This window comes from Siphateles boraxobius, unplaced genomic scaffold, assembly GCF_051911475.1.
Source record: "Siphateles boraxobius isolate OS27281-9 unplaced genomic scaffold, OSU_SipBor_1 63, whole genome shotgun sequence".
NCBI lineage: Eukaryota > Metazoa > Chordata > Actinopteri > Cypriniformes > Leuciscidae > Siphateles > Siphateles boraxobius.
This window is the reverse complement of record NW_027509190.1, coordinates 2,580,359-2,597,117: the sequence shown is the minus strand read 5'-3', so window position 1 is coordinate 2,597,117 and position 16,759 is coordinate 2,580,359. Positions and strand designations below refer to the sequence as shown.

Sequence of the window (16,759 nt, the reverse complement as noted above, 5' to 3'; positions counted from 1 at the left end):
ATTAAAATAAATAAATCTGGAAATAAATACATATTGGAATAAATAAATAAACAAATAAATGAATGCATAAATAAATATAAGAATAAATGGAACAAACAAATAAATAAAATAATAAATAAATACAATTAAAAATAATACAAATACATTAAAATATAAAAGCAAAAAATTATAAATTAGGGGAAAAATATACAAAAATACATTTGATTAAAATGAATCATGTTTATTTTATCAAGTCTTTTATTCCTTTATTTATTTTCCTATTATCACATTTATTTATCTATCTATTTATTAATTCATTTATTGATTCATTTTTAATTGCAGGTTTGGTCCTCCATACTACTGCACATTACATCTTACTGCACTGTTAACATATATTTTAAGCATATATTTAACAGAATAAATTAGTGACGGAATAATGTTCTTTGACTTGTTAGGTGTACTGTTTCTTATCGTCACAATCCATTCAACACGATAACAATACGATTACATGACAATATACATGCAATTTAAATGATACAAATATTTGAATAATAATGTATATGCGGTCACCTGAGGGAAAATGTGTCTGCAATTTGCATACCCTTTGGTAAATGTATTTCATGAACAATGCTCACCTAACAAGTCAAATAACATTATTCCGTCACTAATTTATTCTGTTAAATTCATATTCAGTCAGTATAGTTCTGACAGCATGACTTAAGTATTACTTCATTCATTTACTCATTTATAATCATCCAGTCATAATGCAGCTCCTTCTTTAAAGATCTTCTAACATCTAAATAATGAATTAAATCAGCTCATCTTCATCTTCAAGTCCACATGGGTGTCCTAGCAGAGTAACAACATGTATTGTGCACATGAACCCAAAATTAAATGCCACTTCGGTTGATATTTTGTAATAAAAGGCAAGAACATTCAAACAAATGTCCAAACACATTTTTCGGTCACTTCATTTGAAATAGTATATGTATAAAGACCATAAACTTACTTGTAAAGAATGTGGGCTCTTTTCCAGGCATGGGTAGTGTGGAACTATGTGTAGGATGAGGTGCAGTCGGTCTCAAAGATAGATTCTGTGAAATTCTATCTCCAAACCGAGAGTCTAAAGGGGAAATCTCTCCTTTATTACTTTTAACCTCTGTAAAAAGCAAGAAAGAGTAGAATAGTGAGAAAGCAAACATAGTTATTTTTTCTACTGCTGCTGAATCATTTACAAATTTGGTAACTATCATGCGGTAATTGTCAAAATTCCTGTCGATTTGGGATGGGCCACAGTTGCTAAAGTTCACTCACGTGTCTGCCTTTTAATTTTATTCTTAAAGCGAGTTCCTAGAGTTTCACACAATAAATGTATATATTCACACTATATACTAGAATTACATCTCTTGTGCCTTAATTTCAAAGGCAACATAAGTAATTTTCAAATAACTAAAATAACTTCAAAACAATAATAAAACATTAATTATACGCTGTATATTTTCTAATCGCTAGGTGTCAGTACACTCACTGGCTGTTACCTAGAGTGCCGTGGGCTTGCTATTTGTTCCAAACAACATGGCTTTTGACGCAAGTTTACAGTAACGATAAAACCATGTGAAGATGCTTTCCAGCATTGACAGCATGCGCCTGCTTTAGTTTGTAACCTTCTGGAGGCCTAGCTTAAACTTTATAAAAGGAAAAAAAGTCACTGTTACAGGATTACCCTTGTAAAGAGTTATGTTGGTAAGAAACAGTTTTGTCTACAAGCTAAAGATGACAACGCCCCTTTGTAGTCTGGGACATGTCGGGTAGACCGGTAGCTCGCTGTGATCGTATAGTGGTTAGTACTCTGCATTGTGGCCGCAGCAACCCCGGTTCGAATCCGGTGAGTTTTACTCTTTTTGTGCACGGCGCGTGTCCTTGATGTGCTCTGGATGTTCGAGTGAATTGAAACTGGGACCTTCTTTGAAAGCATGAGTTCTCAGGTTCGAACCCCTAGAGAAAAGACTGAAAACGAAACGCTCCTATTGATTTCGGAAGAATCTTGTTTCAGAGAGAATATGGTGCGTGTATATTTTCTAATCGCTAGGTGTCAGTACACTCGCTGGCTGTTACCTAGAGTGCCGCGGGCTTGCTATTTGCTACAAACAACTGCGCCTTTGACACAAGTTTACAATAACGATAAGAGCGCGGCAAGTCAACAGCATTGAAGCGTGTGAAGAGGCTTTCCAGACAAGTAGCAGTGAGTTTTTGTTCTTTTTCCTAGCATTATTTTCCTTTAATGACTATTATCATCAGTCTAATAGGCTGCATTCTCACTAATTTGCAAATATATTTTGACATACCAGAGGTTTTGACGGCCGTTCTGAATCTTCGAAGATGGAATCGCAATGCATTGGAGGACACTCTTTTTTCTGCGCCAATACGATTCATTTTGCTGTGCGTTCACACGCAGCACGCACGCTTCTCGAGCAAGAGCCTGGATAGCTCAGTCGGTAAAGCATCAGACTTTTAATCTGAGGGTCCAGGGTTCAAGTCCCTGTTCGGGTGAACGAGCCTCTTTTTGTGGAGCGGTACGTTTTGTTGTTGAGTTCTTGCTGATCTACACTGGCCTCGGGCAGCGACGCTGCAAGGCAGCAAGCCAAACGACATGCCCCTTTCAGACAGCTTGTAGTCGGGGCCGAGTGGTTAAGGCGATGGACTTGAAATCCATTGGGGTCTCCCCGCGCAGGTTCGAATCCTGTCGACTACGTTGACAGTCTTCTTTAGTTTCTAACCTTCTGGAGGCCTAGCTTAAACTTTATAAAAGGAAAAAAAGTCACTGTTACAGGATTACCCTTGAATAAAGTAATGTTGGTAAGAAACAGTTTTGTCTGCAAGCTAAAGATGACAAGGCCCCTTTGTAGTCAGGGACACGTCGGGTAGACCGGTAGCTCGCCGTGATCGTATAGTGGTTAGTACTCTGCGTTGTGGCCGCAGCGAATCCGGGTCACGGCAAGGTTTTCTGGGTGCCATTGAAATTGAGCTCCATGGCACCACCTCTCCTCACCCCGTCCTTCGGCCTACTCATTTTGTGCACGGCGTGTGCCCTTGATGTGCTCTGGATGTTCGAGTGAATTGAAACTGGGACCTTCTTTGAAAGCATGAGCTCTCAGGTTCGAACCCTTAGAGAAAAGGCTGAAAACGAAACACTCCTATTTATTTCGGAAGAATCTTGCTTCAGAGAGAATATGGTGCGTGTATATTTTCTAATCGCTAGGTGTCAGTACACTCGCTGGCTGTTACCTAGAGTGCCGCGGGCTTGCTATTTGCTACAAACAACTGCGCCTTTGACACAAGTTTACAATAACGATAAGAGCGCGGCAAGTCAATAGCATTGAAGCGTGTGAAGAGGCTTTCCAGACAAGTAGCAGTGAGTTTTTGTTCTTTTTCCTAACATTATTTTCCTTTAATGACTATTATCATCAGTCTAATAGGCTGCATTCCCACTAATTTGCAAATATATTTTGACATAGCAGACGTTTTGACGGCCGTTCTGAATCTTCGAAGAAGGAAACGCAATGCATTGGAGGACACTCTTTTTTCTGCGCCAATACGATTCATTTTGCTGTGCGTTCGCACGCAGCACGCACGCTTCTCGAGCAAGAGCCCGGATAGCTCAGTCGGTAAAGCATCAGACTTTTAATCTGAGGGTCCAGGTCCCTGTTCGGGTGAACGAGCCTCTTTTTGTGGAGCGGTACGTTTTGTTGTTGAGTTCTTGCTGATCTACACTGGCCTCGGGCAGCGACGCTGCAAGGCAGCAAGCCAAACGACATGCCCCTTTCAGAAAGCTTGTAGTCGTGGCCGTACCCTCCGGCGAATGGACAGCCTAACTATTCCTAACCATTTGTTACAAGTCCTAACACAAGTCCTAACACAATCTAAATAAGTCCTAACAATTCCTAACACAATCTAAATAAGTCCTAACAATTCCTAACACAGGTCCTAACAATCCTAAATTACGTCCTAACAGTTCCGAACAGCGGGTCCTAACAGTTCCGAACAGCGGGGCAAAACAGCCATTGGCTGGACGGGCCAAAACAGTCATTGGCCGAAACATAGTCTCGTGACCACCGTCATAAAGAGCGACGGCGCGAAAAGGACTCGTCATTCACCCCATCACTACCTGAGACGGTTTTGTGTTTTGATGCAGGCAAGTACAGTTTAATTAACATTTTAACGTGAAAGAGAAAAATTATCTATTCGTTGGACATTACAGTTCAAACTCGGTTTAGGTTGCACACGTTTAATTCAGCTATCTTTATTTGTAATTCGTTGTTTTAACACTTATATAGAGTTCGGAGGCCATGTTTTGATATAGTGATATAAATCGCGGCCTTCATACTGCAAAAGCTTAGCCGGACTGGTTTAAGATAACAGTATATGGACTATAAATGAGGATAATAATTCCTATGATGATTAATGTTAAAATACAGAGTGGTGACTTGTTTTGTATTAACCATAGAGTGTACAAATAAAACCGTAATAAAAAGCCTAATAACTTTAGAAACTAATTATGTTATAATTTTTACATAATGAACTGCTTTATTTTTACTCTCTGTTGCTTTTTACTGTTTTCAATTTATTAGTTTTTTTTTTTCAATCGCTAACAAGCGCTTACCCATACTTCAGATAATTTTTCTAAACTCTTAAAACAGACTCACACCCACAAAACACAATTGGCCAAATGGACGATTTTCTTCTCAAAAACACATTTTGAAAAACACACTCTTCATTTCAAAATAGAACACATCTTTCTCTGCATACACTAACTTTACCAAAACACTGAAAATCTGACTCAGACTCAGAATGAAATTATTCTGTCAAAGAATAACACTTGTTTTCACGTCACAAGGTACATGCAGTCAATCAAAGTACACCCAGTTTCAAAATACTGGCTATTGTTGACATTACAAAAACTTCATAGACTTTAGTGTTTCAGTTTGAAAAACATGCAAAACATGCAGTCCACCGTTTTTACACTACATTTCTTGGTTGGGAATTGTATGTCCACATGTACAGTAACTTTACTTTTTTCCAGCCTCTCTTAGTGAAAGACCGTGGTTGATTACATGGTCAATGATAGTGGCACGGATTTCATCACTGACTACTGTTCTTGCAGCCCTTGGAATGCCACCACCACACATTCTTACACCTTTACCTTGCCCTCTCCTTGGGCCTTCTCTTCTCCCTGGCCCTGCTCCTCTCACTTCACCTCTCATCTCTCACTGCACCCCTCACTGCACCTCTCACTGCACCCCTCACTGCATCTCACCTCTCACTGCATCTCACCTCTCACTGCACACTGCACCCCTCACTGCACCTCTCACTGCATCTCACCTCTCACTGCACCCCTCACTGCACCTCTCACTCCATCTCACCTCTCACTCCATCTCACCTCTCACTCCATCTCACCTCTCACTGCATCTCACCTCTCACTGCATCTCACCTCTCACTGCATCTCACCTCTCACTGCATCTCACCTCTCACTGCATCTCACCTCTCACTGCACACTGCACCCCTCACTGCACCTCTCACTGCATCTCACCTCTCACTGCACCTCACCTCTCACTGCACCTCACCTCTCACTGCACCTCACCTCTCACTGCACCACTCACTGCACCCCACCTCTCACTGCACCTCTCACTGCACCTCTCACTGCACCTCTCACTGCACCTCTCACTGCACCCCTCACTGCATCTCACCTCTCACTGCACCTCTCACTGCACCACTCACTGCACCCCTCACTGCATCTCATCTCTCACTGCACCTCTCACTGCACCACTCACTGCACCCCTCACTGCATCTCATCTCTCACTGCACCTCTCACTGCACCACTCACTGCACCCCTCACTGCATCTCACCTCTCACTGCACCTCACGTCTCACTGCACACTGCACCTCTCACTGCACCTCTCACTGCACCCCTCATTGCACCAATTTGAATTTAGTGCAACGTAATCATTCATTCTATTTACCATAGTTTAAAAATTGTCTTTTAACATGGTTAAATTAACAAACATACATAATTTGACAACCATCCATGTGTAAAATCCCTCTTCTACATAAAATTTGTCTTAAATGTTTTCCCCTAAGCCTTTTCTTTAAATTTCATTTCATTTGTATCTCTCTGAAGTTGTTCTCAAGTTGTCTCGTATTTAGCCTGTTGTTTCATATTTATAGACATGACTAAGACTGGTAAACCAGACTCATACTGGCATGACATCATGTGCAAGTATGCCCAAGGGAAGTACCACTTCTCAACAGGCAAGAAGCCAGGGGCGAAGAAGTGGAAGCATGCCTTGGAAAGAATTAATAACTGTCCATTACACAAACAGACCTGTGCATATGATATATTTGGGAAAATAATCACTTGCAAATGTGGTTATCATAAGGTATGTAATGAATGTGATTATTTTACCTATGCTGGTGATCATTACTAATTTAAAAACATTTTTTAATAAGAGAAAAATGTTCATTATTTGAGCTGTAAAGCCTGACATGAAATAATAGTCAGAAAAAGGTGTGTGTGTATATATATATATATATATATATATATATATATATATATATATATAATGCGCACAAACTGAGCAAAGCTGTGCAATTTAGTGCAAATGCTGTCAGTACACTAGATTAATTTCTTAGCTTTTAATGTAAATCAGTGAGGTCTTTATAATGGTATAACAGGTTACTTGAATAAAATGCATATAAATGTCAATTTAACTCGCAGTAAAAAGATGCCTGCACAAAGACCTGAAGGTGGGTGTTTTTACAATTCTACTTAAAGGTGTATTACTTTCCTTAAAGAACAACAACCTATGAATCAGACGACAGTTTGCATGTAGTAATTGTGTACAACATGTTTTTCAGCAAAGTTTTGATTTTGATAATTTGCAGATTTTTAGACCTAGGGAAAACACTAATCCTAGGGAAAACACTAATGCTTTTTTTACAGTCAGCAGAGCAGACAGTGTTAGGCATGCAAGCAGGACCACAGAGCAGTGCAGGCATGCAAGCAGGACCACAGAGCAGTGCAGGCATGCAAGCAGGACCACAGAGCAGTGCAGGCATGCAAGCAGGACCACAGAGCAGTGCAGGCATGCAAGCAGGACCACAGAGCAGTGCAGGCATGCAAGGAGGACCACAGAGCAGTGCAGGTGCAAAACCTGCCTCATGGAGCAGTGCAGGTGCGCAGGCAAGACCAGCCTCATGGAGCAGTGCAGGTGCGCAGGCAAGACCAGCCTCATGGAGCAGTGCAGGTGCGCAGGCAAGACCAGCCTCATGGAGCAGTGCAGGTGCGCAGGCAAGATCAGTCCCAGAGAGCAGTGCAGGTGCTCAGGCAAGACCAGCCTCATGGAGCAGTGCAGGTGCTCAGGCAAGACCACTGAGCAGTGCAGGCGCAAAACCAGCCCCAGAGAGCAGTGCAGGCTCAAGATCAGTCCCAGAGAGCAGTGCAGGCTCAAGATCAGTCCCAGAGAGCAGTGCAGGCTCAAGATCAGTCCCAGAGAGCAGTGCAGGCTCAAGATCAGTCCCAGAGAGCAGTTCTTCAATAAAGTGTGGTCTTTGTGGTGAAGACATTGATGTGGACTGTTTCTCCGAACATCTGTCAGATTACCATGTCCAAGAATGTTGTGACCAGTGTGGTGCAAAAGTCTGGGGTGCGGTTGGACTTCTTCACCACATTGAAACTAATCATCCTTGTACCAGTCTTGCAGGGACAGAATCTGTGGATCCACCAACACCTTCTCCAACAACATCATTTACTGAATCACCCGCATACATTGAAGAGCAGCAAGGCGTTCCACAAACTGCACCTCAAACACCATCCCTGGAAATTAACCTGAGGCCTCCAGTAGTGAATTGGGTGAGTTTTCTCCCCAAACAGTTCTGTCGAGTTATTAAGCCAGCAGACCAGAAGTGGATCGCGCAGTGTCTATATGACGCCACAGGACGACTTAAGCAGCAGTTTTCTCAAAACTGGTTTCATCCACCAAGTCCCAGCAAGCCTACAACTTCACCTCCTGATCCTAACACCTACTTTAGACAGCGTATGTTTCTGTGGGCCCCAATGAGAATGTGGGGTATTCCTCTGAAGTGCACACAGTGCAATAGGAAGATGCACCATTCAGGAATCTACACAAAAGTGAGGGAAGTCATTGATATTGACTCGAGATATTATTTAATTGGAGTAGACTACCCTCGCTGCAGTAAGTGTAAGATTCCTGTCTGCCCTTGGAGTTCGGAGATCCTCAAACAACTAGATCCCTCCCACAGAAACAAATTCCCCGCTGTTCTTACCACTCACCTTGCACTTGACAGGAAGTGTGTGACTTTGTTGAAGCCTAGAACTGCTGGGAACAGCTCCAGTTTCTTGCAGCAGGCGCTTGAAGAAGTTCACAGCGAGGAGTGGGCAAGACGTACCATTAACTATCTGACAGACTGTGAATTTCACAAAAAGAAATGTGCCCTGACACAGGCTGAAGTGGTATATCAGCAGCCACCGCCTTTTTGCCCCCTACCTCTGGCACAGTGGTTTGAGACGGTTCATGCCAACGAGATCCTGAGTCACATTGATGAGCTAAAGGGTGTCATAACATCAACATATGGTAGCATCCTGAAGCTTGATTCTACCAAGAAGGTAAATGTATATAAAAAGAGGCAAATGCATGTTAATTTCAACTTGATGTTCAGAGATTTTTATCTGATTGTAATGTTTGTGTATTTATATAGATAACTAAAAAGCTTGCTGGTGGCATTGCGGACACTGCTACATGGATGACCAATGTTGGCAATGAGTTTGGCCAAGTCCTGAACTGTGTCCTAACCACTGGTGAGGGAGCTGGCATAGATGACTTGTGTCAGGGCATCGTAAAGCGATACAAGGATGCTGGGGAGCCAGAGCCAGCTGTGATTTACGTTGACCGGGACTGCTGCAGCGAGACAGGTTTGTTACATTAAGTCTTTACCTAATATGAATGTGTTTGTATTTCTAATTCATATTAGCAACCATTTCAGGCATGTTTCTAAATTACTAAAAACTAAATTTCATTCCTGTACATGGTTTTTCTAGGTGTTTGTTCATATTCTTTAAGAACACTCATAAAGAGAATTTTTAGAACTATTTACTATAGAAATTTATATTTTTTTAGATCTATTTACAATGGTTCTAAAATTCTTAATTTCTATTTACAGTAGCAATTTACTATGAGAACCCTGTTCAGTGTTTGCAATCAAGTAGACAAAAGCTTATGTAAAACAGCATTATTATATTTCTTTAATGATGCAAATGTAAATCTGAGAAAACAATCACTCCTTGTTTCTCATTGGTGTAGGCGTGACTCCAGTTCTTACCTGGTTCCGACCATGGAATATCACAGTGCGACTTGATGTGTTCCACTTCATGCGGCGGTTTACTGCTGGCCTTACAACGGAGCACCATCCACTGTATGGCACTTTCTGCTCCAAGTTGTCCAGCTGTATATTTGAATGGGACAAGGATGACATCTCTCGTCTTAAAGAGGCGAAAAAGACCATGCTTTTAAAAAAACATGGGGGTCATATTTCAACATAGGCCCAAATCCTGTCAAGCATCACCTCCAGTGAGCTGGCCAAGCACTGCAGGAGGAGGACACGCGGAGTTGAAGAAACTCGTGTCTTGATACAAGGACTGCTGGACTCCATGTGGGAACTGACCGACACCACTGATTTGCGCCTCATCAATCCAGAGAGCATGACACGTGTGTGGGAGGTACAGCAGAAACACTTACCTTGCATCCAAGATCCACCCGGTGTTCAGTTGTACACAAAACTGGGCTCCGGTTTACAGAAGGGTGACAAGGTTCTGGATGTACTGAGGTGTGGCAGAGGGTCCTCCTCTCTGGAAAGCTTCCATCGCCACCAGTGCACTTTTATTCCAGGTAAATTGAAATTATAAAACAATATTATGCATATATTTAAATAGTGTTGTCACAATACTGAAGTTGCTGACTTCGAAAATTAAAGGCACCAAATTGGAAACAAACCTTTTTCTTAGGCCTGGTGGTTCTGAGTGGGGGGTTATATAATAGTATTTTAATCATGTGAAACATTGTCTTTCAGGTTGGAGATGTAATGCACTACATACGCAGATGTACATGCTTGAGGGTGCATCTAGGTGGAACATCAACCGAGCTCATCAAGCGGTGGACATGAGTGGTACATCACTTACTAAAATGTATGATGTACGTTTAATGTCCCACATGAATGTCCTCAGCAACAGAGTCCTTGGATGTGCACTCCTGCCAGAATTCAAACCTCCTGGGAAACCCACTGGTAAGATTCACCATTGTACACACTATTACGATGGTGATTCCAGGCATCACTGTGTGTTTTCAAAGGCTTTGCATGCTGCCTGAACGCTAACCAATCAGACCATCGTTTTCATGACTGATCAATGCTGTAAAGGTGCTTGTTCCTAGTTATAAGATATGTCAGTTTGTGAAGTTGAAGTGTATTTGTTTTAGTTTTTCTTTTGTGATTTTTGCTTTTACATTTTTCATGTTAATCGCAAAATAGATTTTTCATTAGCAACACTACATTCATCACATGCACTGTAGCCTACTGCTTTAGCCTGATATATAGCTCTTATTACAAAATGTTTATTGAATCTTTATGGCAGATGAGCGTATAGCTGTGGAGTACTTGCTGGCACAGTCTGACAGAGGAGACCTGCTTTCTCCACTGGAGCAACATGAAATCGCCTTGCCAGAGATGGAGGTTGAAGTTCAGGAGGATGAGTGTCTGGATGTCACAATATGTGATGCGGCAGACCTCAATTTGGGCACACACACCCTTGCAAGTTCCAGCAGTCATGGTGATTCATTGATCTCACCTCTGGTAATGTCAATTTTCTTGATCGTTTTGAATTAAAATTACATAGGAATGTTAATGTTTTTAGGAGCAATGAATGAGTTGCTTCATGATTAAACGTTCATTTAATTAAAAGATTAATAATAGTCAATTTGAACAGTCAATTTTGTAACTGAAGTTTATTCTTCTCTTTAAAATGTTTTTAAAAAATCTAGGAAACCAGTGTGCCAAGTGGTGGCTCTTACAGTCCTGACATTGAAGACATTTCCTGTGCTGGGCCCAGCACACCAGCTCCGGTAAAGTTTCTAATACCTGATGCTTGTAATTTGTGAATGGTTTATCAAAGTATCAAAATAATTTCCTAATCCAGGATTCTGTTTTTGTTTCCATTTCTAGGACAGTAGATGTGATTCAAGGGGTGTTCCTGGATGGGAGGCAGTGGATAACCTGGCAGGCTATCTCGTCAGTCTCAACCGCACGATCACTGGTTTATCAACTAACGAGATAGCAGAGATCTTGCGGTTGTATTCGTATTTGCATACCATTGATCAGTCCCCCTCCAAGTATTCCCTTAAGTGCAAGAAAAAGACCTTGGAAGGTCCTTGGAGAGCTTCTCGGAAGCGTAGTGGCTCAGCCCCTGGTCAGCAAGCACCTGAGGGGTGAGTTAAATTGTAATGCACCGGTGTTAAATTTGAGTCTTGTTGAATGCTCCCTGTATAATTTAATTCCTTTCAAAGGTTAAAAATACTTTCAAAAAACTGTTTTGATGAGATCCAGGATAGATCATAAAGTCTATCTCTCATTGCCATACAATTCCAAAACATAATCAGTCTATATGTTTACAAAGCTTTAATGAACCATAGAATACTAATCATACATAATACAATCATGCATCTTTTTATTCACAGACTGTTCATGACTCATGGTCAGGCTGCCCAGAGACCTGATGCCAACAGGGTTTCAGAATGTGTTGCACTCAAGCTTCTGAAGGAATTCAGGGAAGCCAGAAATAGGCCTAAAGATAACAAGGGCAAAACCTTTCCCATTCCTCAGGCAATTGTGATGATTTATAGCCACATCAAGCAGCTGCTTGAAGACTGCAGAGAGCTACTAGACCAGACCAACTTGGTGCTAGTTACTATAAACAACACCACAGTGTCTTCATGGTGAGTTGGATTTCAGCTTCCTAAATTCACTTCAGTAATATGAAATCTATTCCTATGATGAACGACTGCACTTCTGAAATAATAAATCTTTTGAACTATTCTCTATTCCACATGTATTTGTATATAACATACATTAAATGTATACATTGTTTTCAGACACCGTCTCATTTTGAAACTTGCAACCTTTTATATGTCTGCCAAAAAAAGGATTTAAAAAATTTGGTAATAAATGCATACATTGTTTCACAAAAGCTTTTCAGAAATTCAGAATGTTACGGTTTAGAATACGTTATTGCTTATTACACAGCTTTCTGAAATGCTTGATTCTGATTTGTCAGTTGAGACATTCCACAGTCTGTTTTTCTCTGATAATGTTCACAAAGTGCGAAGTTCATCAATTACGAAATGAGGTCAATTCGGCTATAAATCAGCTGTAATGTTATCAGTTTAGTTATTGTCCAATAATGTCAGTATAGTCAAATTGATAATATTGCTGAATGTTAAAGGAACACGCTGACTTTTTGGGACTTTAGCTTATTCACCGTATCCCCCAGAGTCAGATAAGTCCATACATACCCTTCTAATCTACGTGCGTGCTGTAACTCTATCCGACGCCCCCACCGCTGGCCTAGCTTAGCACAAATACTGGAGGTAAATGGCTCCATCTAGCATACTGCTCCCAATAAGTGACAAAATAACATCAACATTTTCCTATTTACATGTTGTGATTTGTATAGCAACAGTGTGTACAAATAACAAGGCCATATGAGACGCAGGCTTCTTCTAACCATATACATACTGGGAAGTATATTCTCAGAAGGTGAAGCACTGCTACTTGGACGGAGTGATTTACTCGCAGCACCTGAGAACTGGTGAGGAGCAGAGAGTTTGCTCAGAGTTGGAGTAAATCACTCCACAGAAGTAGCAGTGCTTCGGAGATACGGTGAATAAGCTAAAGTCCCAAAAAGTCGGCGTGTTCCTTTAATGCTGAAGTATCCAAGTGATGGATAGTTTTTGAATAGTTTAGTGTACATAGTTTATAAAAACAAATCAGTAGAGATGTTTTGTAAATGTACTGTGGGTAAAGCTAAAAATGTCTGTTATTCTTTCCCAGGCTTCTCGACAGACAGAAAAGAACTGACCGGGACACCTTGCTACAAGGAGTGGAGCTTCCCCAGCCTGTTGGTTTGGCAAAGGAGCCACTGCCAAAGCCTAGAGAACTCCCATCTGCACCTGTTGAACATGGACATGTTGCCATTGAGTTCCAGGAGCCTGAAAATCGGGAGGGTGAGGCAGTTATACGCCAACGTAAATGTGCACGAACTGGAACTGCAGTGTCTTCTATTACGCACACAGACACTGGGCTTGTAGACACATCTCCATCTGGCACAGACTGGCCTGGGGCCCAGCACTTTCCTGGGTGGCATGTCTGGCCTGGGAATTCTGATTTGTCTTTTCCACCATCGCACTCTCAGGGTTGGTCGTCTTTTCCACCAGGCCAACCGCCATCAGTTCCACCATCGCACTCTCAGGGTTGGTCGTCTTTTCCACCAGGCCAACCGCCATCAGTTCCACCATCGCACTCTCAGGGTTGGTCGTCTTTTCCACCAGGCCAACCGCCATCAGTTCCACCATCGCACTCTCAGGGTTGGTCGTCTTTTCCACCAGGCCAACAGCCATCGGTTCCACCATCGCACTCTCAGGGTTGGTCTTCTCTTCAGCCGTGCCAACAGCCATCGGTTCCACCATCGCACTCTCAGGGTTGGTCGTCTTTTCCACCAGGCCAACCGCCATCAGTTCCACCATCGCACTCTCAGGGTTGGTCGTCTTTTCCACCAGGCCAACAGCCATCGGTTCCACCATCGCACTCTCAGGGTTGGTCTTCTCTTCAGCCGTGCCAACAGCCATCGGTTCCACCATCGCACTCTCAGGGTTGGTCTTCTCTTCAGCCGTGCCAACAGCCATCGGTTCCACCATCGCACTCTCAGGGTTGGTCTTCTCTTCAGCCGTGCCAACAGCCATCGGTTCCACCATCGCACTCTCAGGGTTGGTCGTCTTTTCCACCAGGCCAACAGCCATCAGTTCCACCACCTCCTCAGAACCGACAGCGTGCATGGAGACAGCACAAGGCAGCACTTGAGGATCAAGAGCGTGTGGCAAGAGGGGAGCCCCCGAAGAAGCGTCACACAAAGGAACATTACCATTATGAGTGTAAAATATGTGGCCAATCAAAAAGTAAACTCACTGGCCATTCCCAGGTTAGAGGAAAGTGGTACTGTCCAGCAGCTGGCCAGACCATTGCAGAGTGGAAAGAGTCTCTTTAGGATTTATTTTGTCTTTCATTCACAATTATATTTAATTTTTTATTTTTTATAATTGTGATAATTTTAATTTTAGAAAATTTTATATAATTTTATAAAACTTTAAATTTTACGTTAGTGCATTAAGTACATTTGAAGGAAAGCTCTTAAAAATATGTTTATGTATATATATTTTATATATAACAATTTTTTCTACATTTTTATTAAACTATTTGTGGAAGTTATATTATTACTATTATTATATCTAGCCATTGCAATTGTGTGAGTGTGTATGTGTATCTAAATGGCTAATTATTATTAATATTATTATTATTATAAAACTACCAAAAAAACTAATTATATATATATTATTATTCATTTATCAAACTATTTGTAATTGTACTACGTTTTTATTATCATTACATGTAGCTATTTAAATTTGTATTTATTATAAAGTTATATAGATTTGAGCTTTTATTTGTGAATGTGTATATATTATTATTATTATTATATGTAATGTATATATTATTATTATGAAACCAAATTTGTGGTAGTGTTTATTATATATGAAACCATTTTAATTATATATATATATATATATATATATATATATATATATTCCTTCTATTGTAAATGTTGGATTTGAGATTTTGTGGTAGTGATTGTATAATAAATAATTGTATTTACATATATTTGTACTTGTATATATTTTTTTATTTTTTTATTACATATAACGTGCGTTACATTCGAGCTTTTGGAATAAACTATGTTTGTGCAAAGTATGTTGTACATTTTATTCTTGCAAATTGTTTTTTAATTGGGTAAAATAGGTCTAAAATGCGTCTAAATGTGTAAAATAGGTCTAAATATTGACTTTTCTATCATTTATTTTTAATTTTTTACATTTTTACACTTACATTCACACATTTGACAGACACTTTTATCCAAAGCAACTTAAATAGCATTTCAAGGAACACATTTTACATTATCAGTTCTTGCTTTCCCTGGGACTCGAACCCATGACTTTGGCGCCTTTTCCCCCTTCTTTCCCCCCCCATTGGCGTTTTTTTTCCTTCTTCCCCCCCCCCTTAGCAGTCCGTTTTGCCCCATCTTTGGCCGAGTGGTTAAGGCGATGGACTTGAAATCCATTGGGGTCTCCCCGCACAGGTTCGAATCCTGCCGACTACGTTGACAGCATGCGCCTGCTTTAGTTTGTAAAATTTTGGAGGCCTAGCTTAAACTTTATAAAAGGAAAAAAAGTCACTGTTACAGGATTAACCTTGATTAGAGTTATGTTGGTAAGAAACAGTTTTGTCTGCAAGCTAAAGATGACAAGGCCCCTTTGTAGTCAGGGACACGTCGGGTAGACCGCTAGCTCGCCGTGATCGTATAGTGGTTAGTACTCTGCGTCTTGGCCGCAGCGAATCCGGGTCACGGCAAGGTTTTCTGGGTGCCATTGAAATTGAGCTCCATGTCACCACCTCTCCTCACCCCGTCCTTCGGCCTACTCTTTTTGTGCACGGCGCGTGCTCTTGATGTGCTCTGGATGTTCGAGTGAGCTCTCAGGTTCGAACCCTTAGAGAAAAGGCTGAAAACGAAACGCTCCTATTTATTTCGGAAGAATCTTGCTTCAGAGAGAATATGGTGCGTGTATATTTTCTAATCGCTAGGTGTCAGTACACTCGCTGGCTGTTACCTAGAGTGCCGCGGGCTTGCTATTTGCTACAAACAACTGCGCCTTTGACACAAGTTTACAATAACGATAAGAGCGCGGCAAGTCAATAGCATTGAAGCGTGTGAAGAGGCTTTCCAGACAAGTAGCAGTGAGTTTTTGTTCTTTTTCCTAACATTATTTTCCTTTAATGACTATTATCATCAGTCTAATAGGCTGCATTCCCACTAATTTGCAAATATATTTTGACATAGCAGACGTTTTGACGGCCGTTCTGAATCTTCGAAGAAGGAAACGCAATGCATTGGAGGACACTCTTTTTTCTGCGCCAATACGATTCATTTTGCTGTGCGTTCGCACGCAGCACGCACGCTTCTCGAGCAAGAGCCCGGATAGCTCAGTCGGTAAAGCATCAGACTTTTAATCTGAGGGTCCAGGGTTCAAGTCCCTGTTCGGGTGAACGAGCCTCGTTTTGTGGAGCGGTACGTTTTGTTGTTGAGTTCTTGCTGATCTACACTGGCCTCGGGCAACGACGCTGCAAGGCAGCAAGCCAAACGACATGCCCCTTTCAGAAAGCTTGTAGTCGTGGCCAAGTGGTTAAGGCGATGCACTTGAAATCCATTGGGGTCTCCCCGCGCAGGTTCGAATCCTGCCGACTACGTTGACAGCATTCGTCTGCTTTAGTTTGTAACCTTCTGGAGGCCTAGCTTAAACTTTATAAAAGGAAAAAAAGTCACTGTTACAGGATTACCC

The 16,759-nt window shown here is 41.4% G+C and overlaps 5 non-coding genes across 5 annotated transcripts; all 5 read left to right on the top strand.

Annotated features, from left to right (window-relative positions):
* Nucleotides 1-2,456: 2,456 nt before the first annotated feature.
* On the top strand, nucleotides 2,457-2,529 carry trnak-uuu (transfer RNA lysine (anticodon UUU)). Its single transcript has one exon. It is a non-coding gene; the product is annotated as a tRNA-Lys (tRNA).
* A 120-nt stretch (nucleotides 2,530-2,649) lies between these two features.
* Nucleotides 2,650-2,731, top strand: trnas-uga (transfer RNA serine (anticodon UGA)). Its single transcript has one exon. It is a non-coding gene; the product is annotated as a tRNA-Ser (tRNA).
* A 12,706-nt stretch (nucleotides 2,732-15,437) lies between these two features.
* On the top strand, nucleotides 15,438-15,522 carry trnas-uga (transfer RNA serine (anticodon UGA)). Its single transcript has one exon. It is a non-coding gene; the product is annotated as a tRNA-Ser (tRNA).
* Nucleotides 15,523-16,392: 870 nt separating this feature from the next.
* On the top strand, nucleotides 16,393-16,465 carry trnak-uuu (transfer RNA lysine (anticodon UUU)). The gene has a single exon. It is a non-coding gene; the product is annotated as a tRNA-Lys (tRNA).
* Nucleotides 16,466-16,585: 120 nt separating this feature from the next.
* trnas-uga (transfer RNA serine (anticodon UGA)) lies at nucleotides 16,586-16,667 on the top strand. Its single transcript has one exon. It is a non-coding gene; the product is annotated as a tRNA-Ser (tRNA).
* Nucleotides 16,668-16,759: the final 92 nt, after the last annotated feature.